The sequence below is a fragment of the Eleutherodactylus coqui genome, chromosome 9, assembly GCF_035609145.1.
Source record: "Eleutherodactylus coqui strain aEleCoq1 chromosome 9, aEleCoq1.hap1, whole genome shotgun sequence".
NCBI classification, from domain to species: domain Eukaryota; kingdom Metazoa; phylum Chordata; class Amphibia; order Anura; family Eleutherodactylidae; genus Eleutherodactylus; species Eleutherodactylus coqui.
Genome location: NC_089845.1, coordinates 129,729,703 through 129,753,100, shown reverse-complemented (window position 1 = coordinate 129,753,100; position 23,398 = coordinate 129,729,703). Strand labels below are relative to the sequence as shown.

The 23,398-nt window shown below is 43.5% G+C and overlaps 1 pseudogene; it reads right to left on the bottom strand.

The window, feature by feature from the left end:
• Window positions 1-9,963: 9,963 nt before the first annotated feature.
• LOC136578429 (aquaporin-4-like) lies at window positions 9,964-21,863 on the bottom strand (annotated as a pseudogene).
• Window positions 21,864-23,398: the final 1,535 nt, after the last annotated feature.

The following is a 23,398-nucleotide window of genomic DNA, read 5'->3' as shown; positions in this document are numbered from 1 at the left end:
ATATACGTTTGTGGGAATGCAGCCTAAAAACCAAGAAGCCGGACGGGTCGTGCAATTATCCTCTGGGTGATGAGCATTAGAAATGCTGAGGACAAATGTTGCATATAATCATTAACGCCTTAACACTATATGAGGTAAGTTTACTGGTCAGCATGGTACTTAACATACCAGGATCTAAACTTACGTCATGTGAATGATGCGAGATCAGAAGCTGAGTCCATGCCATCTTGCAGTGGAGGTCGGCTCTTACAGATAGCTGGCCTCCCTCTACAACACCTGAGATCAATTAGAACATTGATCTCCACTTTTAACCCCTTATTTGTTATGATCTATGTAAATCACAGCATGTAAAGGGTTTGCAGAGGGAAGGGCGCTCCCTCTGTGACGTCATCGGACCCCCGCTGAGTCATCGCAGAGGGTTGATGGGTTGCCATGGCAACACGACACTAGATACTGGCATCCCAACTTGCCATTGCCTATGAACAAGCAATAAGGCATTGTAGTACAGAGGTCCTGCAATGCTTTATCATAGCAATCATAGCTGCTATGGTTCAAGTTCCTTACAGGGATATAAAAAGTGTAAGGAGAAAAACGTGAAAAAATTACAAAAAAACCCTAATAATAATAAAAATGTTGATCATAATTGAACTGACCCACAGAAAAAAATGTATCATGTCATTCATGGTATATGATTAACGCTGTTAGAAAAACGCAAAATAAAACAATGGAAGAATTGATGTTTTCTCTCCCTGCTCTCAAAATGAATTAATAAAGGTTTTACAATATAGTATATGTACCCAAAAAATGGTACCAATGAAAACTACAGTTCACCACACAAACGACAAGCTCTCATTTGGCCATGTCGATGGAAACATAAAAATTTTCCCCCAAAATTGTTGCATCATTATGCCCAAAATAGGCCATGTCATTAACCCCTTAAAGACTCAGCCCCCTTCTTTGTCTCCATTCTTGTTTTTTCCTCATCCCTTTTAAAAAATCATAACTCTTTTTTATTTATCCATTGAAGTAGATCTCCGAGGGCTTATTGTTTTTTGCAGGACAAGTTGTGATTTTCAGCAATACAATATATTGTACCATACAGGGGCGTACCTAAAAGCTCAGGGGCCCGGGTGTACAAGCTTAGCTCCCCCCCCTTCTTACCGCGTCCCCATACCTAAATCGTGCTGCATACAGGTGCAAAACGAATTCCCATACATGAATTAGCCCCATTAACGCATTTCCTGCACTACATGAAAATTTGTGTGCAGCCCCTTAGGCCACTCTCTCACACACACATACACACCGATTTTTCATCGCGGTACACTGCCCCCATTGATTTGAATGTGATTACTCAGACGTGAGCTCGGAAGCAGTGATTTTCAAGAGCTATCTGTCCTGTTTTTGCATTTTCCAACGCACCTTCCCACCCATCACAATAATGGGGTGCATTAAAACGGCTTTAGCATGCGTTCAAAAATGCTGCTCAAAATTGAGGTAAAAAAACCACGATTTTAGGGCGCTTTCAGACGACCGTATATCAGCTGGGTTTTCACGCCCAGCCGATAAACGGCGTCCCTCTCTGCAGGGGGAGGAGGCTGGAAGAGCCGGGAGCAGTGCTCTGAGCTCCCACCCCCTCTCCGCCCCCATTTGCAATGAGGGGGTGGAGCTACGCCACAGAACTTAGCTCCGCCACCGCCCATTGCAAATAGTGGCGAGGAGGGGAGGGGGGCGGGAGCTCAGTGCACTGCTCCCAGCTCTTCCAGCCTCCTCCCCCCCTGCAGAGAGCAACGCCGTATATCGGCCATGCGTGAAAACCCAGCCAATATACAGTCGTCTGAATGCGTCCTTAAGCTGTGTTTTCTGAACGCATGTCTTAGAGTGGCCTGAGGGTATGTACACGTTTTTTTTTGTACTTTTGAGTCACAATTCAGAAAAAACACATAAAAAACCTGCATGCGTTATTCAAAGACCACAAACGTTTTTTTAAAGAGACTACAAACATTATTAAAAACTGCGTATGTTTTTGATTCGTTTTTAATTGTGTGCAAAGAGGGCAATTATATATAAGGAGATGTATACCGTATACCACAGATAAACAGATAGAGGGAAAGATTATAATATTTACCCCCTCCTCTGGTCTCCTGCGCTCCCCTACACTGTCAGTGCACTACTAGCCATACCAATCCTGTGTCTGGCAGTTGTGACCAATCACAACTGCAGTCTCTCAGTGGGAGGAATCTGTGCCAGGGAGTCTGCAGCCAGCTCCCCTGGTAAGGGCCCTCCCCGTCTAGAGTGTAGGCCCACGGGCCACGGCGCTCAGACTCTGCCTGATAGGTAGCCCATGGGCCGCAGCGGTGAAGTGGCACCTGGCAGGGGGCCCATGGGCCCTCATTTGCTAAGGGGGCCTGGTCGCCATTGCAACCTCTCATGGTACGCCAGTGTTGGCCGCACACATAAGGGGTTCACAGGAATACCTCCACAACATTGTCACACTTCCGTGGCTGTTCGGTCACGAGATTCATCACCAATATATATGACCATTTGGGATGCCAACTCCCACAGCCTACAAGTTTGCATGATCTAGAGGCTCAGTTACAGCAAATGTGGACACATAATACCATATGGAACCTGCATGCCTCCATTGCCCCCCATATCACATCTTGTATACAAGCTAGAGGCAGTAAAACAGGATATTAGAGCCTCCATGCCCACTGTATCACTTCCTGTATCCAAGCTAGAGGCAGTACAACAGGGTACTAGAGCCTCCACGCCCGCCCGTATCACATCCTGTATCCCAGCTAGAGGTGGTACAACAGGATACTAGAGCCTCCCTGCCCATCCATATTAAACCTTGTAACCAAGCTGGAGGCGGTACAACAGGGTACTAGAGCCTCCATGCCCTCCCGTATCACATCTTATATCCAAGCTAGAGGCGGTACAACAGAGTACTAGAGCCTTCATGCCCACCTGTATCATATCTTGTATCCAAGCTAGAGGTGGTACAACAGGGTACTAGAGCCCCCATGCTCAGCTGTTTCAAATCTTGTATCCAAGCTAGAGGCAGTACAACAGGGTACTAGAGTTCATCCCGCAAAAAAAAACAAAAAAGAAAAACAAGCACTCAGAGGATCCATTGATGGAAAAATAAAAAACATAATGCCTCCTGGAATGCAGCGACTGAGAAGCAAATCTATAAAAAATACAAAAAAAAAAAAAATGGGTGTTGAGTGTATTGAAAAAAGTGAGAACATAAAAAAGAAATACTGTATAAACGTAACCCCTTAAGTACATGGCCTATTTTGGGCATAGTCCTTTTGGGCAACAATTTTTGGCGGATTTTCATCTCCATTTTTTCAAAATCTGTAACTTTATTTTTTCGTCGCCGTGGCCATATAAGGGCTTGTTTTTTGCGTAGCAAACTGTAGTTGTTAACAGTGCAATTTTTGGATACATAGACTAGACGTAGACGGCAAGAGCCGGCTAAAGTCACAGAGGGAGTGCGCTCCCTCTGTGAATTCTTTCCCTGCCGCGATCTACTTACATTGCGGCAGAGAAGGGGTTAACAGCGGGGGGCACATCTTCGATGCACCCCCGTTGTTGCAGCGGGAGGTCGGCTACTAGTAACAGCCAGCTCCTGCTGTGCGATAGCGCGAGATCTGCCATGATCTCGCGCTATCCCTATGACGTAAGGGTACGTCCAGTTGCGGGAAGTACCCCGCTGCCATGACGTACCCTTATGTCATTGGGAGAGAAAGGGTTAAATAAACAACTTGTCAGGCAAAAACAAGTCCTCAAAACAAACATAAAGACTTAAAAATTGGTTGCCCATTAGTGCTTAAAACTGGCCAGTCATGAAGGATTTAACGGCAGGCGTTCACTGCTGGTCAGTGAGGTTAGAGATGGAGGGTTGTTGGATGAACTTCATGTAAATCTGCTCACCTCAGTAACTCCACTAGTTTGGGGGACTCCCAACAGATAGAGGGGACCTCCTCCAGGGAGCCGGCAGCACATGGTTAACTACCTGAGCTAGGTGCCGGGTGGGTGCTGTCTGTTAAGGACCTCTGATGATGTCACAGTCATGTGACCAGCCTGTGGGAGGGGCCAATCGGGACTTTACTGCAAAGAATATTTATGGAACCAGAGAGAAGCTGAGAAGTAACCCAAGAGGAGCCACAGCTGCTTGGGTATGTCAGCCTTGCCTCCCCTCCCTATCCCTCCAGCAGCCACACACCCCGGACACACCAATCATGCGGCTGCCAGTCAGTGTAATGCCGGTCGCACTGCTCCGCCTTCTACAGAATGCACAAGTGTGCATTTTGAATATGGCGGGGCTTCTGGGCCCCCGCAGAGCAAGGGCCGGGTCGCAACGGCGACCCCTGCTTCCCCTCACGATACGCCTATGGTACCATATAATTTACTGAAAGTGTTTTATAAAATCCCATGTGGAGTGAAATGGAAGAAAACCTAAATTCTGCCATCTTTGTGTGCATCTTGTTTCTATGTTGTACACACTACAACAAAAATGACCTGATAACTTTATTATATGGATGAGTACTTTTAGGGCTTCGTCAGATGAGCTTTTTTTCGCACATGAATTGGTGCGTGAAAAAGTGGCTCTATTAGAATCAATGCTTTCCAATGAAAGCGTTCACATGTCCAATTTTTACAAGTGCAAAAAAAATGAAAGATAGGACCATTTAAAAAAGCAAAGCATCACATTGCACGAAAACGCGGGGGAGGGAGTTTAGCAGTCACGCAAAAAGCAAGCCCTCATACAGCGACGTCAATGGATAAATAAAGGAGTTACGATTTTTTAAAAGGGGGAGGAAAAAAAATGCGAAAAAAGGGGCCCTGTCATTAAGGAGTTAAAAGGCTAATGGCTCCAATTAGTGGCACAGCTAATCAGAGCTTTATGGGTGGGTGCTGGCTGTAAGAAACACTCGGTATCAGCATTTTATGTAGCAGGATTGACCCACAATCCCCGTCCATACATACCCTGAACCAGCAGGACCTAAATGTACATACTGTAGCGTTAAGGGGTTAATATGCGGTATGTTAATAATTGCTAAATTAAACCTGTTGCTTCCATTGAGGCTTCATTCATTTTTATTAGCTAAAGTGAAGCCATTATTCTGCCTCAGGCCTCTTTCACACGGATGTATGCATTTTTACGCTAGGCCGTTCGCAGCAAAAATTGTATCAGTGATGTAATAATGTGAGGGGGAGGAGCCAACAACTGCAACATTCCATGACATCACACGCTGCAGCCATTAGACACCAGATGAGGCCGAACAGCCAACGGGCTGTACATCATTATAGAATGTTACTGTGTTGTAATTTTTTAGTGATTATAACACTGATAGATCCCCGACCATCACTCATATATGCCGCTAATACAGAAGTCACATAGAGCAGAACACAGAAGAATTGCTGTATGTGCATCAGAGGGGGTTAATAATGGATACTACTATATTAACCTTCCATTATTTATGGAGATGCTGTTTCCTGGATGACATGTGGGGAGGATATAAGATTTCCCACATAAAGCCGTATTCAGGAGAGAAGTCATTGTGTCTGGGATGTCCTGATTTGTTCGTTATGACAAGCTGCGGCTGCAGCGCCGGCCCCATTGAAAGCAATGGGAGAACATTGCAATCCTCTGCCACAGCTGTGACGGGATTCTTTCATCCCTGCGGGGAGTCCCATCATCACTGAACACTGACAGTGTTGTCATAGTGTTCAGTGATAAAGGGACTCCCCGCGGGGATATTTTATGCGCCAAGGGATCGCTCCAACATACGGATCTCCTATCTTTTGCAGGTGTGAGTATTTAGCGCCTGTGAAACACGGACATCTGAACACTACATAGGAAACCAATGGTTCTATCAGACATAGGTGCGCGCAAAAAAATGCTTGTCTGACTTCGCCCTGAATGTGCTCTCAAAGTTAGGCCGGTCTCACACAAATGGTCGGATTCTGCATGCAGGAGCCCACAGCAGAATCCGGCCCTGGGCCCAGCCGGCGTCTGCGCGCACTCATATTATCTGTATTGCAGATGGACTGGATGGCTCGCCGTCGGTCATGCGCAGTAAAGATTTTTTTTTTTAATCTTTTTTTCCCCATGCTGTCACTAAGAAAAATTGTGCAATCCGCAACCTTTCCGCAATGTCAATTCCGGATGGGCCATGGGTCGGACAGCTTCCGTTGACTTCAATGGAAGCAGTCTGTGCGGAATCCGCAAGAAAGTAGAACATGCTGTGATTTAATTTCCGCAAACAGAAATCGTAATCGCTGTTCGCTCATGTGAGTGGACATGCAAATGTTCTATTTGTTTGAATGTGTGTGGAATGCCACAGATCGTCCGCGCGGGTGACTATCGCAGATTCCGCAATTCAAACTCGATCGTGTCAGACCAGCCTTATATAGTAAGGGTATGGTCACATGGGATGTAAACGTTGTAGAAAATCCACATTAGAATCTGCAGCATTTACACTAAAGACCACGTGGAAGAAATTTAAAAAAATTGTTCACATGGTGCAGAAAAATTCTGTGATTTTAAATCTGCAGCATGTCAAATTTTTTTCTGCTGGTGTGAGTGAAGAGCGGTTTACAATGCCAAGGGGGAATTTGTAACAAATCCACAGCATTTGGTGCAAATTTGACCGATGCTGTTTAGCTGCATATTTGAATCACATGAACAGATCATAAGGTCCCCCAGCAGACACATACGGGGCATCTTACAAATGCGCAAAGTTACACTTAGGGCTTCTTCACATGAGTCTGGTATATTCCAGTTATGCAGCCATGATAATCACAGCCACATACCAGGGCGAAACAAAACCATTGATTTTAATGGTTTAGTTCTCATTAGCGGTACCCTCGCCCATTAATACTATGTGCGAGAAATATACAGCAGGACCTATCTTCGCCCTGTTTTTTTTTTTAAACTCACGCAAACTATGAAAAGTCTGAGAAGACAAAAAAAACAAACCCTGTTCGTGCTCAACTACGCATCATCGTGGCAAACGTAATTGGGCATACAGCTATGTGTTTTTGCTCTTAGGGGCTAACCATACCGTCAGCGCCATCCGTTTTATGTATGGAGTTCGTAAATGTGTCCCAGGCTGACCGCTGGTCTCCAGACCTGAACTTATCAAATGCATAACTGGTGCAGAAGACAATGTGGTTAGTCCCATAGACATACACACATATACAGGCACATACATAGAACACTGTACACATAGCCACTGTTTTATACATAAATACAGTATATACACACAGGCAGGCTTATACGTACAAACACACAAGCATACGCAGGAATATTCACGCATATATACTCGTGTATACCTTCCTGGTGCTTCATCTATCGACTGCCTTTGCCGGGGAGAATCAGTGCCGGTGGTATTTGTTATGTTGAAACTGAGCACCGGTGAAACCCGAGATGACTAGATACCCCCCAATCCTGCCCCCTCTTCTCCTCTTCCTGGTAATTCATGCCCCTTTCACTTAGCACTGCTCCCTGCTAAGTGGCACAGGTTTTTCCTTGCCACCACCGCAATGGACCGGCTCCCCTGAGCCACCAATGCACATGACACTTGCAGACCTGGATAAAAGTTACTGGCTCCCACATTGAAGTACTGCGCAGCCTATTCAGTATGGCGAGGGGGACCCTCTGGGCTCCCCTAGCTTAAGGGCCTGGTCGGAACTGCAGCCCCTATAGATACGCCATTGCGTAAGGCCCCCAGATTTCTTCCTTGAAGGGATCTTTATCCACAGATCTTTTCCCGACTTCTGTGCATGCTCCTGTCGGCAAAATTGCGGATGCATGTTCAGGGAGCCTGAAGATTTCACGGTGGGCCATGGTGTTCGGTCCTCAGTCACGTGATCGCCGCTATACAATGTATAACGACGATCATGTAAAAGTTTTTAAAAAGTAAAAAATTAAATTACTTACCTAAGGCCCCCAAGTTTGTCCGCCGATGAGTTCTTTACCCGTCAGCAAAATGGCAGACACAAGTGCAGAAACTGGGGAGGGCCTGGAAATTTTAAATCTCCTTGCTCCTGGCTACCAAAGGTAGCCGAGAGCCTGGAGCAGTGACCGGGGGCTACGGTGAACTGTCCCCGGTCAAATGATTGCTATAATCCAATAGATAACGGCGAATTGTTGAGGGGAGATGAAACTTCTTACCGGAGGCCTCCGGATTTGTTCCCCAACGTGATCATCCTCCACGGGCCTTCCCCAGCTTGGAGCAGTGGCCTTGTTAAGCGGTCCGCGGTCACGTGATCGCCATTATCCAATGGTATAAAAAGGTAGCCATTTACCTTAGGCTGGTCTCAAACAACCGGATAGGAATTGTGGATTCCACATGCATTTGATTCGGCGTAATAAACGGATCAAGCAAATGCATTGGAGACATAATTCCGCTCACATTAGCGGGTCAGAATCCACTTGCAGAAAATAGAACGCAGCAGGTTCAATTTTAACCCGGATATCCGTGACATAAAGCCCATTGTGTTCTAAGGTCGCAGATATACACGCAGCCCATCTGCAATCAAATTGCGGATGGGGTGCGGGTACCCGTGTCGTCGCTAAGGGACGGTGCGGGAAATATAAAAAAAACAAAAGAAGGTGTACAGTACATGACCGCCTGCGTGAGTACATATTTATGCGCAGTACATTACGTGACCATATGCAGAGTCACTGTCATGCTCACAGCTGTGCTCTGCTGAGGGCCTCCGCAAGCGGATTTCACATACAGGTGTGCGAGCCCGGCGTTATTTAGACCGCTACCTGTAATACGTAATTTACAAGAAGTCTCTGGGAACGCTCGTCTTCCTGCAGTTCCAGGAGCAGCTTGTTAAGTGCCTTCTGTGTGAGACCGCTGCACCGCAGCAAGCTGACGAGCCTGAGGAGGTGTAAAGGCTCACAGAGCACCACTTTTTACACCCCCAAAAAGTGTCGGATTTGCAGCAAGCATGGGAGGAGGAGGGATACCCAGTTTTATTTCCCCATGTGCCCATCCCAACCAGGCTTCCGTAATTACCACTGTTTTGAGACATACCACACAGTTTTACATTCTTACTTTTATCTAAGATTTAGGAAATGCCAAAAAAGGGGTGGGGGTTGGGACTCAATTAGGGAGTCAATTTTTTCAGGACTTTATTTGGTTCCGCCCTCAAATGCAATGGGTGTTCCCTCCAGTACAGGCCTAGCCATGTGTCCTATAAGTAGATTGGGGCTACAATGGGGGTATTGCTGAACACCGAAGAACTAGTGCTATAAAATTTGAGGTGCGTCTCCCCAGTTTTTCCTGCTTGTAACAAAGGAAACTGTCATGAAAGATAAATGGGTTAAGGTGTCTCAACAAGTGAGCAATGGGGCCTGGAATTTATTCAGTTGTGCCCTGAGAGCCAAAGGGTGTTCCCTGCATTTTAGGCCTAGCCATGTGTCCAGTTGGCAGATTGGGGCTACAATGGGTTTCTGAATGCAGGACAAACAGGAGTATCCATTTTGGGGTGAAAGTCTTCATTCATATGTGTGCTGTACAAAAAAAACCCTGTTTTTAAAATTACACAATTGCAAATCGTAATGATGTAATTTTTTCATTCTGTTTTGCTTAGATTTATTCAAAAACTGTGGGGTCAAAATACACAGTACACGTGTGAATGAGTTCAAATTAGTCTAGTATTCAAAATGGGGTCATTTGCGGGGTTTCTCTATCGTTTTGGCAGCTTAAGGGGTCTACAAGTATGGTATGGGGCATAAAACACCTTCAAGCAAAATTTCTCTTCTGAAAGCCACCGGCTACTCCATTAGTGCATACGGATATAAAAGGGTCACAGTGGGTATGTTTCTGAACACAAGACAAACAGAGTTATCCATTTTGGGGTGCAAATCCTCATTTTCATGCGCACTATAGAAAGAAAACCTGTCTATAAAATGATGTGCAAAAATATGACATTTTATTTTTTCTTTTCTAAATTGCATTAACTCCTTAAAAAAAAATTGGGGGTCAAAATACTAATGAAACCCCTCAGTGAATACATTAAGGGTTATATTTTTTTTTTAATGGGGTCATTTGTGGGGGTATCTATCATTCTGACACCCATGAGCCTTTGCAATCTTGGTTTGGCATAGGAAAACAAAGTGTTCCTGAAAATTTAAATTAATTTAAATTAATGTTACATTTATATGTCTCCTAAATGGATAAAAAAAACTGAAAAGTTTTTTGAATGTGCTTCCAGAATAAAGTAAAGAAATGGAAATATATATCTCGTCAAAAATGTATACAAAATGTTTGTACATATTTGACATAATGCAGTTGAAAATGTGAAAAAAATGACACTTTTTTTCAAAATGTTCCCAACTTTAGCGCTTTTAATAAATATGCACAAATTCTATTGGTCTATTTTTACCACCTAAATGAAGAAGTACAATATGTGTTGAAAAAACAATGTCAGAATTACTTGGATATGCAAAACCTCATAGAGTTATTCTATGTTAAAGATTTCCAAAATTTGGCTCTGTCAATAAGGCGTAAATGGGCTAATTTGCTAAGGAGATAAAATCTATAACTCTTACAAAAAAATAGTTTAGGAGTCACTCATAAATAACTTTTCTTCTGCTCCCTCTCCTTCCATAATACTGTACGTACACACTAGTATACCAGACACAAATCTCATCACATTATGCTGTTGACTCCAGTTTGTTGTATTCTCCTCCTGGTCTTGCTGTAATCTGCACAGATTCATCTTCATTTGGGCTTCTTCTGAAACTAGCCTGCAGTTGTAGCTTCCGTTCAAGATCTGGACAGAACAAGTATTCATAGATAAAGCTGGCAAGAATGCCGCCCATCATTGGACCAACCCAGTAGATCTGTTGAGAAATTCAAGTGCTCATTAAAAACAGGTCAAGTTCATTTCAAGGTTCATGTATAGTTCAGTTATCACCTATTAAAAGCATATAAAAAATACAGACTGACATTTGTTTATCAACATGGCCCGGTTTGCCTTGTACTACAGCTCATCCCATTGACTTCAGAGGAGCTGAGTTACATTACCAAGGACAATTATCTATACGGATAAACTACTGTACCTAGGTGAACAAAGTGGATGCAACTCATAAAGAAGTGCAACAGCCCCAATATGTTGAACACAGGGGTCTTAAAGGTCTGTCTAAGGATAGATGCTAAGGACAGTCCATCTATGTTGTAATCCCAAAAAGGCCTTTTAACACTTCGACTGATCAGGGATGTGGCTAAAGGCTCATGGGCCCTGGTGCAAAAGTTCTGCATAAGCCCTCCGCACCACTCCTCTTCAGGTCAGGGGTGGTGCATTACTGGGTCTCCAAAATGAACCATCATTGTAGCACTAGCAGCTTGAGACATTGCTAGATTCTTCAAAGATCAGAGTCCTATTCTTAAAACACATGTTCCCTTTCACCAATACCAAAAATACATATTTATGGGATGACAATCTGTATACAGATCATATATTACACACACACACACACACATATTGAAGACCGAATAAGGTAACGTATGTAATATTGTAGGCTCAAATACAGCAGCTCAGCTCAGCTTTAGTATACCTTTAAATAAATCAGTCACTAAATAATAGATACTAGTTCCTCACGGTAAAGCCTCATACACCTGGGCAGATTTGCATTGCGGAATCCGGAGCGGGCGTCCGCCTCAGTGTTCCGCAGCAAATACCGCCTATAGCATGCAATGGAACAGTGATTCTTTATACACACAAGCGGAAAGCAATTGCAGTTCCCGCTTGCAGATGAAAAAGAAATCGCAGCATGCTCCATTTTTTGCACAGATTCCGTGCGGAGGGCTTCCATTGAAGTCAATGGAAGCTGTCCGATCCACGGCCCTTCCACAATTGACATTACGGAAAAATCGTGGATTCTGTGGGAAAAGCAAGAGTTAAAAAAAAATAATTCTGTACTGCACATGTCCAACAGCGAGCCACGAGGACCAGCTGCAGTACAGATTGAAAAAAGCAAAAGCAGGTATGCACGGAAGTCACTGCTGCCAGGGTTGTATTCTGCTGCAGGACTCTGCATGCGGAATCTGGCTCTGCCATGCGGATGCGGCCTTATAGTGATTACAGGGCAGTTACCTCTAATGATCACAGGTGATGTCTCCACCTTCCATTTTCATATCTGGCCCTGGATTGCCTTGAGGACTGCTTCCAGCCACAACTTGTCCCTGCACACTAACTCATCATCTTGTTGTTACTTCCTCTCCTCAGTGCCCCATACACCCTGCCTTCATCTGTGCCTCAAAGTAATAATTTCCCCACCATGCCCACCACAAAATAACAATGCGTCTATAGTGCCACACAGTTATAGTGCCCTTCTTTGTGCCACCATGCAGTAATAATCCCCCTTTGTGCCTGCTACTAGGTAATAATGCCCCCTTAGTACCCCACAGTCATATTGTCTCCTTTGTTGCCTCCACATAATTTCAGTCCCTATTTGTAAACTCACAAGATAATATTTAGCAGGTGCTTCCTTTTTGCTGCCACAAGTTAGTAGCATCCCCTTTGTGCCTCCTACAAGTTATTAATGTCTAAGTGCCCCTTGTGTCCTCCAAGTTAATAGTGTCCTGTGTCCCTCACAAAGTAACAATGCTCCCTACAAATTAATAGTGCCTTCTTGGTGCCCCCACAAAGCTATAATTCCCCTTTATTATATTGGTTGCATCCTCATGGAGTAAAAGTGCCATCTATGTTCCCCCACAAAGTAATAATGGCCCCATTATGCACCCTCGCAAAGTAATAAGGGCCTTCTAAGTGCTTCTTTTGTGCCCCCAGAAAGATAAAAATCAGGGTTACCAGCTGTTCAAAAATTCCTGGACAGTCCCTAAAAAGGGACACTTTTTTCCATTGTAAAATTGTAGACATGTCCATGATTTTTGTTTAAGACTGCTGGTACTTGAGCAAGTTTCTAAAAACTGTAATTATCATAATTATGGAGTTCACAGTAAATGTTGGTAATGAGTTCATATCAGAATCAGACCTATAGACACAAGTATGACTTATAAATCTGTAACAGTCAGCATGGTTTTCCAATGTTTCCATAAAAATTATGGCTGTCTGTGATTTTTATACACTTTGCCCAGGAAACTGAAAAATTAAGGTTGCCGACTATGATAAACCACCCCACACACATACCCCCCCCAACACACACACACTATTCTTTTCCAATGAAATCAAATGTAAGAAGGTTACTCATCGAATCAAAAAAGTACATATAATGATGACTGAATAAAGGAAAAGAAAAACTCTTTTCTTCATTAACTACACTGACTGCTGTAGACCTTTTCCCTGAAAGTGCTTCCTGCTCCTAAATTAATAAAAATAAAAGATATATCCAACCAAATGCAAAATGTTTTTGAGGTCAAAATCAGCAACATCCTTTGGGGGTTAATAGGCACTAATTGGACCTGAATTATGCTCCAGGTATATTCACAAGAGATACATGCCTACAAAAATAATGACATTTTCTGGACAATTTTTGACTTTTAGGGGGTTAATAATTAGGTGCAGAACATCTTTAAATGGTCACCATGCTGCAACTTACCCAGTGATTTTCCCATTTGCCAAACACAACATTGGTTCCAAGTGATCTGGCTGGGTTCATGCTGGCTCCAGTGTACTGAATCTGATGAACACAATAGTAGGAGGACAGTGAATGTGAATAGAATGCCAATTACATGCAAACATCATGACACAATACAATCTTTCAAGGTCTGTATTTTTCTAGAGTAGTAATGAATAAACTTTTGCAATACGTTTGGTTCAGTCTAAATTAGTTTGAACCAAACCGGAAGTTCGCCAAAACCCCTGATGTACAACACTGTCCTAAGAGCCATAAAAGCTCTGGGAAAGTTATACAAGGCTTTTATGGCTCTTAGGCTTTTTTCACATGAGCACATATCGGCCGGCTGTTCTACAGCCGGCCGATATACGCTACCTTGTAAGTGAAAGATTGGGTGAACGGTCGCACAAATCAAACGTTTGTGCGCCCGTTCATATGGCCTGGTGAGGCAGGCGCAAATGCGCCGACCTCACCAGGCCATCTCCTATTTCCCCTCCCTCCTCATTGCAGGCTTACCGGTCTTCCTCCCCTTTTGTTCTGTGCAATGGGAGGGGGCGGGATGAAGGCGGAGCCAAGTGCAGGTCCGCCCGCCTCCTCCCATTGATGGCTATGCACAAGAGGCGGGGAGAGGGTGGGCACTTAGCTCCGCCTCCCCTCTCCTGGGGGGGGGGGGGGGGAGAGCAGAAGGAGGTAGTTTAGCAGCCAAGCTGCTAAACTCCCTACCACCTATGGCTGCTGCCATGGGCTCCCATAGGAGCCTGTGCAGCTACTGGACATATTCCGGCCAAAACATAGTTCCAGAACTATGTTTTGGCTCCGACATGAAAACGCCCGGTGCAATATTGGCTTGGCCGGGCGTTTTTACGTCTCACCAATACGCCCATGTGATTTGATGCATTTAAATCCATTGCATCAGATCACAGAGCATATCGGCCGACCATGAAAATGCCATCCGAAATGCGCTCATGTGAAAGAAGCCTTAGACAGTGTTATACACCAATGTTCAGGATTAGCGTTGAGCAAACCGAACCAGTAGAACCCTGTTTTTGGTAGAACTTTTCTAAAAGCTTGGTTCAGGGTCATGCAGAATTGAACTTTTTAGCAAAGTTCGAGCTAAAACCATTTTACTGGTTCGGTTCGCTCAACACTGTTCAAGTGGATGAAAATATTAACCTAGTGTAGTCATGTAAGTGCTATAGCTACTGAAGTTTATTATGGAATTGCTAAAGTTTATCATGCAATAGTATATAATGATTACTGTTACAGGTCCTGATAAGGCCCCATTGTGAACACTATGTAGTCTCAATCCCAATTTGGTGACCATTCTAAGGCTTGCACAATTGTGCACCATTCTGGTTGGGGCCTGCAAGTGTGTTGATGGTATTAATTAGTGTAGTTACCATTATCTTTGGTTTTAAGGGGTTCTCCAGATATTAAAAATAAGTGCCCTATCCACAGGATAGATCATCAATAGCTGGAGTCTGCCTCCTAGGACCTTGAATAATCAGCTATTCCCCAGACGGCTGTCACCACTTATGGAGCAGGAAGCAGACAGCTCCATGCATTCTGCAGTGGCCCAGCGTGGTATTGCAGGCACACCTCCCATGGGAGCTGTGCCTGTAGTACCTTTCCAGGCCACTGCACAATATAGAGCTGTCCTGTCTCTTTTCCGTATATGGTGACAGCAGCCCAGTGAATAGCTGATCGGCTGGGGTCCCGGATGGTGTAACCCTGTTGATCAGCTATTGATCGGTCATCAAGGTTTAGGAGCTGGGGAACCCCTTTAATCCAATAAATAGTGGCCTCTATACTCACCCTCCTCACTTTTTGAACCGCTGCGCTGGATGTTGTTACTGTCCAGCATGAGAATGCAATGTATCGATGAGCACACAACATCCTGATCCTGGACAACACCAACACCCTCTGAGTGCCTAGAGCTAAACAAGAGGCGGAAGCAAGGAGAGTGAGTATATAGTCTGATCCGGGGACTGAAAAAATTTACAGTTTAGTCTGAGTTCTAAATATATTTAGGGGGTCTCCTCTGGAGTCTGATATTAATATATGAAGTCTGAATATATTTAAGAGGTCTGGCATCTGAAATAAATGTAGGGGTCTGATCGGAGATTTTATATTAATATAGCGGATCTGAATATACTTAGCCACTCTCTTTTATATAAGAGGACAGGTCATTCCTATTTTGGCATGATCTGCTACTCCATTATCACCCCATGATGGACTCTCACATGTTGACATCTCTGTATTAGTCATGTCATGGGAAAAGTCACATTCCTGTGCTGCATGCTTGATTAAAGGGGTTGTCCCGCGGCAGCAAGTGGGTCTATACACTTCTGTATGGCCATAATAATGCACTTTGTAATATACATTGTGCATTAATTATGAGCCATACAGAAGTTATAAAAAGTTTTATACTTACCTGCTCCGTTGCTGGCGTCCTCGTCTCCATGGTGCCGACTAATTTTCGCCCTCCGATGGCCAAATTAGCCGCGCTTGCGCAGTCCGGGTCTTCTGCAGTCTTCTATGGAGCCGCTCGTGCAGAATGCAGGCTCCGTGTAGCTCCGCCCCGTCACGTGCCGATTCCAGCCAATCAGGAGGCTGGAATCGGCAATGGACCGCACAGAAGAGCTGCGGTCCACGGAGACAGAGGATCCCGGCGGCCATCTTCAGCGGTAAGTATTGAAGTCACCGGAGCGCGGGGATTAAGGTAAGCGCTCCGGTAAGCTTTCTTTACCTCCCTGCATCGGGGTTGTCTCGCGCCGACCGGGGGGGGGGGGTTGAAAAAAAAAAAAACCCGTTTCGGCGCGGGACAACCCCTTTAACTGGTTACATGTTGGACTACAGGTATGAAAAGTGTCAGAAATCACGCAAGACGGCTTATATAACAACAGCTTAGACTACATCTACCGCCTATACTCCAGGGTTGGGTTGAACCACCCATTTATGAGAATTATGGTCAGATAACTAGAACTGGTAATTTTAGTAAGACGTGACTTGTCTAGCATCCACAGTTCTGCAGAACCAAATCTTCTTCTGGGTTCTTAGGTCCTGTTATTCATGTGAGTGTTACTTTGATATGCATCACCTACCTAAACATTGTACAGACCAAGTGCACACCTTCATGGCAGTCATATTCCCTAATGGTAAATGACCTCTTTCAGCAGAATAATGGACCCAGCCACACTGCGGAAATTGGTCAGGCATGGTTTGATGGAGACTTCAAGCTGATGATTTGGCTTCCAGATTTCCAGATCTCAATCTGACTAAGCATCTGTAGGATATGCCGGAAAATAGAATTTACAAGACTTAAAGGCTCTTCTACTAAGCTATGTTTTGGTGCCAGATACCACATGACCCCTTCAGAGGTCTTGTGGAGCCCATGCCTTGATGGGTCACAGCTGCTTTGTGGAACGAGGAGAAGCTATATAATATTAGCCAAGCGGTTTAGTGTTAAAGAGGTTTTCTGGTAACAAAATGGAAATTCTGAAAATGCTAAAATCTAGGAGGTGTAGGTAAGTAGCAGCAATGTGTATCTTTTATCTGCCGCTCTGGACCCTCTTCCTTATCCCATGCAGCCGCTCATCTGCCGCCGTATTTACATGCATAACTTCAGCAGTAAACACAACAGACTGTTGCTTACAACTTTCAGCATGCATAGTGCTTATCTCCCAGCCAGCGTAATAGCTCCACCAACAACTCGCATGTCCTGGAACTTACTAGACCAACCTTCCTCTCACTAAGAAAGGTTCTCAAGCAATACAGTGCAGTTCTTCCACTTCTGTACTCCCATCATGCACTGCTCACAGGAAGTTGAAGACTATGGACAGGGGAGGAAGTAGCTAATACGGACAAGATGTCAGAGGAAGTGGAGATATTTTTTAGGCGCAGAGTCACATGGCATAGAAAATGAAGAAAGTAGCTAGACCGGGTACAGTGAGCCTATTACGGAATGACTTATTGTGATAATCCACATTAGATATTAAAATGTCAGTCTGTGTCCCTTTAAGGTTGATTGGTGTGTGTTCTCCATTAAACTTAATAAATGCTACTCTTCCATCATTTCATTATATCCACTATAATCCACTAATCTCCCATTTAGATGGGACGACAGTCATCTAAACGACTGCACCGCTAGGTTGTTAGCGCTCACGCAGAGCGTTTAGATGGTCAGATCACTGTTGGCTTCTCGCTCAACGCTTCATATTTTCAGTGAGAAGTCAGCGAACCAACAATGATTTTCAGGCTGGTTGAAAGTGAGCGACCAGGGAATGGTGTAATTAGATGAGACGATTAACGCGCAAATTCATTCATTTGAACGAATTTTGCGTGTTTATCATCCCTTGTACATGGCCCTTAAGAAGGACTAAATAACAAAGTGCACACTTACTGCAAAGAGATGTCCAATGGTAACAGATAGGCCAATGATGAGCGGAATAGGCACTTTAATATCACTTCTCTTCTTATCACATGAAGCAAATATTGTGAAGACCAGTTGGAAAGTGATAATGGTTTCCACCAGAACGGCCTGTCCGTGTGAAATAGTCTCATGTTCCTGTAATTGGAAACAAGTTAAAAAAAAACAAAAAAAAACGCATTGGCGCTTACAGTTGCAATCAAAATTATTCAACCTCCATTGCAAATTAGGTTTGTCAAATTTACAAACTTTTAGCTGTTTGCAAAGCAAACAATCAATCGAGAACAATTTAAACAGCTGAACACAACAGGTATAACAAGTGGTTTCTCCTAAGACCATCACACAATGCCACTTTTAGTGACTGTTGCACTCTCAGGATTATTCAACCCCTTGAATAAAATCTCTCATAAGAGAACACAATTGTAAGTCTTGGTAGTAAGTCTATGCAAAGGTGTACTTAAAGGTGGCCCAATGTAGATCGGTACCTGATTCTCCTACAGATAACTGTGGATGATTTCCTGGATCATTTGCCCCTATCATAGCAGAAGAAGGCCATTTCGAGTTAACTTTTGCATAGGTCAGTTGTTTCTTTCCTTCAGTCATAGCTGCTGTCCAATGGGACTAAGGGGTTTGGAAAGCGGATTTCTGCTTCTCACATGCCACTCTTCAACTTTGCAATTTGGCTTTACTCTCTTTCTCTTACAGAGGCCACTACACAAAATTGAAATCCATATTCCAGCACCCACAAGCAGCCGTTCGCCATACCATCGTATAGTCTATTCATGCCTTCCTATTCGAGTACACTATTGTTATTTCAATATGGGAAACCAGTATTGAGATAGAGCACTGAATCAGTCTTTTTGACTACACCCTTTATAGCAGGGGTCCCCAACTCCAGTCCTCAGGGACCACCAACAGGTCATGTTTTCAGGATATCCTATGGTAAGAACACCTGTGGCAATGTCTGAGGCCCCGACAATAATTACATCACCTGTGCAACACTGAGGAAATCCTGAAAACATGACCTGTTGGTGGTCCCTGAGGACTGGAGTTGGGGAACACTGCTTTATAGGACCCCTATGTAGATTAGTTTTTAACTTTGTGAAGAACTTAAACATACCTATCTTTAGATGAGAGTAGCCATATGGAAAAATATATTGTCCATCACTAACCCTCTGCACCCAAACACCAATAGTTTACACACATGACTTCAATATGTCCAACTGTAGTCAATATGACAAAATGAGAAGGCGGCTCCAAGTTAACTTCTGCAAGCATCCATTGAAAATAATGGCACAGCCCCAGCTAATTCACCACCAACAGATGACTGCAGGAGCTCCAAGCAGTTGTGCCCCTAAATTAGTTCTACTCCGGCAGGTATGCACTATTTAGTGCTCCTTCCCAGTTTTTGTCCTCTTTTTGTGCTTATTCATTACTGGTGCTACATAGTAATGACAATGTAATTAAAAGGGATCATCTATATTTTTTTTCCAAAATTAAGATTGAAACATTTTCCTAATTAGTTTTTTTAATTTCTGATTTAAGATTTTCTTTTTATTCTATTGCCTGTACATGACTGTGTGAGCGGCCATCTTGCCAGAGCTGCAGTTGACAGCATTTAGAGATGTGCTTTACAGCAACCTCATGGGCCATAGACACAATGGTTAGAAGATGACCCACTGATTTCTATGAGTGCGGTGGGCATTCTTCTGAGAAACATACATATCCTTATTTATATCACACAACCTGTTTAATTAGGCTAAATATGTATATACGGTACATGGAACAGACAGATTATGTGTCAGAGTCATGTATTATTTAACTTTAAAGAGTAATGGCACTTTAAAAAAACTTTTGAGGTTAGAGCAACATGTGAAAATTTTTGAGCAGTGGGGGTTTGGGACTGATACCATCGCTGATTGCTGAAACCATGGTATTTCAGTGTGCACCCGAGCGCTGTGCCCCTTTGGTTGTTATCTTTGCTTGTCAGCTCCTCCTGGCTGCTGAAGACGGACACATACCATGTCTCCCCGAAAATAAGACCCTGTCATATTAATTTTTGCAACCAAAAGAGGCACAGCATCTTATTTTCACGTGGTGTCTTATACTCACCTAGCAGGCGGTGTCCGGGTCCCTCCCGCTGCTCTCCGGCAGGTTTCTATGCAGTCCTGAGAGCCGACAGAGCATCGCTTGCTGGTGGTAACGGGGTTTAAAAACCCGGCATCCAGCAAACGTTTGCTCTGAGCGCCGTGGCTCAGCCAATCAGAGCCGGCGCTCAATGAATCAATCACAGCCATTCAATGTGATGCTGTGATCAATCGAGCACCGGCTCTGATTAGCTAAGCTGCAGCACTCGAGAACCAATCAGAGCAATTGCTTGTTGGAGGCGGAGTTTACAAACCCCGTTACCAGCAGACGATGCTCTGTTGGCGCTTATTATCGAGGTAGGTCTTATTTTCGTGGAAACACTGTAGATATCTGTATAAGTCTGTGTGTCTGTCTTTAGCTGCCAGGAGTGCAGCAGTTTCCTTTATATCAGCGATCAGCCGGTGTCTCAGTACCTGGACCCCAACTGATCAAAACTTTTGACATGTCAAAAGTTTTTTAAAAGTGCAGTTACTCTTTAAAATTAATTAACTACCTAAATATATGTGCAGACTATACAAAGAACAAAGGACATTCTATAGGGGTGTGGGGCAAGGGCAATTCAGACATCAATGGAGGAAAAGATTCTTTACAATTAGTCAATTTATGTAATGTCCGACATTAATAATAGTAGTAATCAGATATTAGGTCAGCATTCAAAAGGGGGCTAGATAGTGAATAATTAAGGGCATGCGCAGACCAGCTCTTCGGCGCGAGCACGCCGGAGCGGCCCCATTCAACAGAGCAGAAGACCGTACAGCGCAAGCGCGTCTAATGGAAGGAGAGGGCAGCTTTAGTCGGCGCCATGGAGACGGGGACGCCAGCACCGGAGGAGGTAAGTGTATAACTTCTGTATGTCCAATATTTAATGCACGATGTATATTACAAAGTACATTAATATGGCCATACAGAAGTGTATAACCCCACTTGCTGCCGCGAGACAACCCCTTTAATGGTATTAAGGGTTAGAATGAATCTAGCAAATAATGATGTATAATGGATCACAAAAGATTGAGCTTGATGGTCTTTTGAGAAGCTATATAACTTTTAACTATGAGGGCTTTTACCCACTAGCGTTTTTTTTAAATGGGACTTTCTAATGTTAAAATCGTATCGCACAAAAATCGCAAAAGCAAAAATTTGTGATTTTTGTGAGATGCGATTTTAACATTAGAAAGTCCCACTGAAAAAAATGCAGCGATATCGCAGCAATTAAAAAAGTGCTAGTGATAGATAGATTTAATTACAAAACGTCTTCAGTGAACTCTAGATTAATTCTACTTACCTTGGTGATTCCAACCGGCCATTTCTCTTGTGGTGTAATGACAGTGACCACTCCAGCACCAGCGATAGCGGCTATGCATTGGATAATAATATAAAATAGTCCTTAGGCCACTGATATTTTTCTGGTACATATCATAGCCATTGCCACAGCGGGGTTCAAGAAGGCTTCACATATATGTCCAAAGCAATGAACAAGTATAGCAATGCTCAGTACAAAGCAGCAGGCAATGTGAGTATCCGAAGGACCAGGTATGTTCATTCCTGCGGTTGATCCTAAACTTACAACCAGAAAAAGGAAAACTGCCAGGAATTCTCCAGCCATGGAGGTCCAGAATCGTCTTGTCCATATTCCCTTGAAGGCCGTCATCTTCCATCCACGGTTGTTAGTGGATACTGTGGCGTACAAATGGATAGAGCTCTAGGAAGGGGGCTTGGGTGTATACCAAGAGTAGTGGAACAGGTTGAAAAAGTATTGACGTGTTGATGATACAGCCCCTTCCCTTTAGACCAGAAACATCTTGCTAGAAATATCTTTTTTTGTCTAAAGCCTTAAGGAATGTAGTGTGATCTCTCAGGACAAGACTTGTAACAACAAGGGACGAGATGGAGAATTAAGACCCTAAGGGGATTGTTAGTACGTTTCACTGTTTGTTGGTCCCCACCCAGATCACCTTCCAGACTCTTTATCATCATCCCTAATGTACTTTATAGGCATGCAGAAATCAGAACCTATTAACCCTTTAACCGGTAGCCATTTTTTGTCTTCATTTTTAGCTTTTTCCATCCTCGCCTTTCAAGAGCCATAACTTTTTTTTTTCTATTTCAGTTGACCTATCCATATGAGAACTTGTTTTTGGTGGGATGAGTCGTATTTTAATGTTATCATTTAATGTACCATATAATGTATTGGACAAATCTAAACATTTTTAAGTGGGGTGAAATGGAAAGAAAAACAAGTGCGCCATTTCTCTTTTAAGAGTTGCTTCCGGGGTTCAGGTGCAGTGAAACTGACATGTTAACTTCATTCTATTAGAGCTATTATTATGATACTAGGTTTATAGATTTACAACTTTAAAAAGATTTAAAACACTTATTAAAAAGAAGACTGTTTCCGGTCATATTCAGAGCCCAATCATCCATCAATGGGTCTGTGTGAAGGCTTGTTTTTTCAGAGTGAGCTGTATTTTTGATTGCTAGCATTTTTGGGTAGTTATGACTTTCTGATTATTTTTTAATTCAATTTTTAATGGAAGACGGGATGACCAAATGAAAAAAAAGCAGCAATTGTGGCATTTGTTTAAACAGCATTCACCATGTGAGATAAATTATGCAACGCTTAAATAATCTGGGTGTTTTTTGGACCCGGTAATACCAATTATAATTTTTGATTGTTTAAACTGTTTTGTGAAAAAAAAAATGGGAAAAGGGAGAATTAATATTTTTTTCACTTTTAAAAATGTTATTTGACTTAAAGGGGTTGTGTGATTAGAAGAAAAAAATGCTATTAACGGCTGGGCAGGTGATGGAGAAAAAAAAAGAAGACATACTTGCCTGTTTTTGGCCCTCACCCGAGACACAGCTGATTGGCCATCAGAAGTGAGGTGACTACTGCAGCCAAGCAGAAGATTGCAGTATCAACTTCCAAACCCCTGATCATATGTCCTCTTAATGTATATGAGCACGTCAAAGTGGGGTACCCTGCTCAGGAACCCCCACTATTACCAAAGCAGAGCAGCTCAGTAAGAGTGGCTCCCGTCCTGGGTGACTTTCTGCCATTCTGTAATACTGCATATATCCTGCAGCAGAAACTGCAGGGGGAACATGTAACTGGCCACGTTTTAGAAAACTAGGACGCAACCTGGACGGCTCCATAGCGGTAAATATGTGAAGTGAAGACTTTTGGTCTCCGTTTCACAATTTTCGTCCGT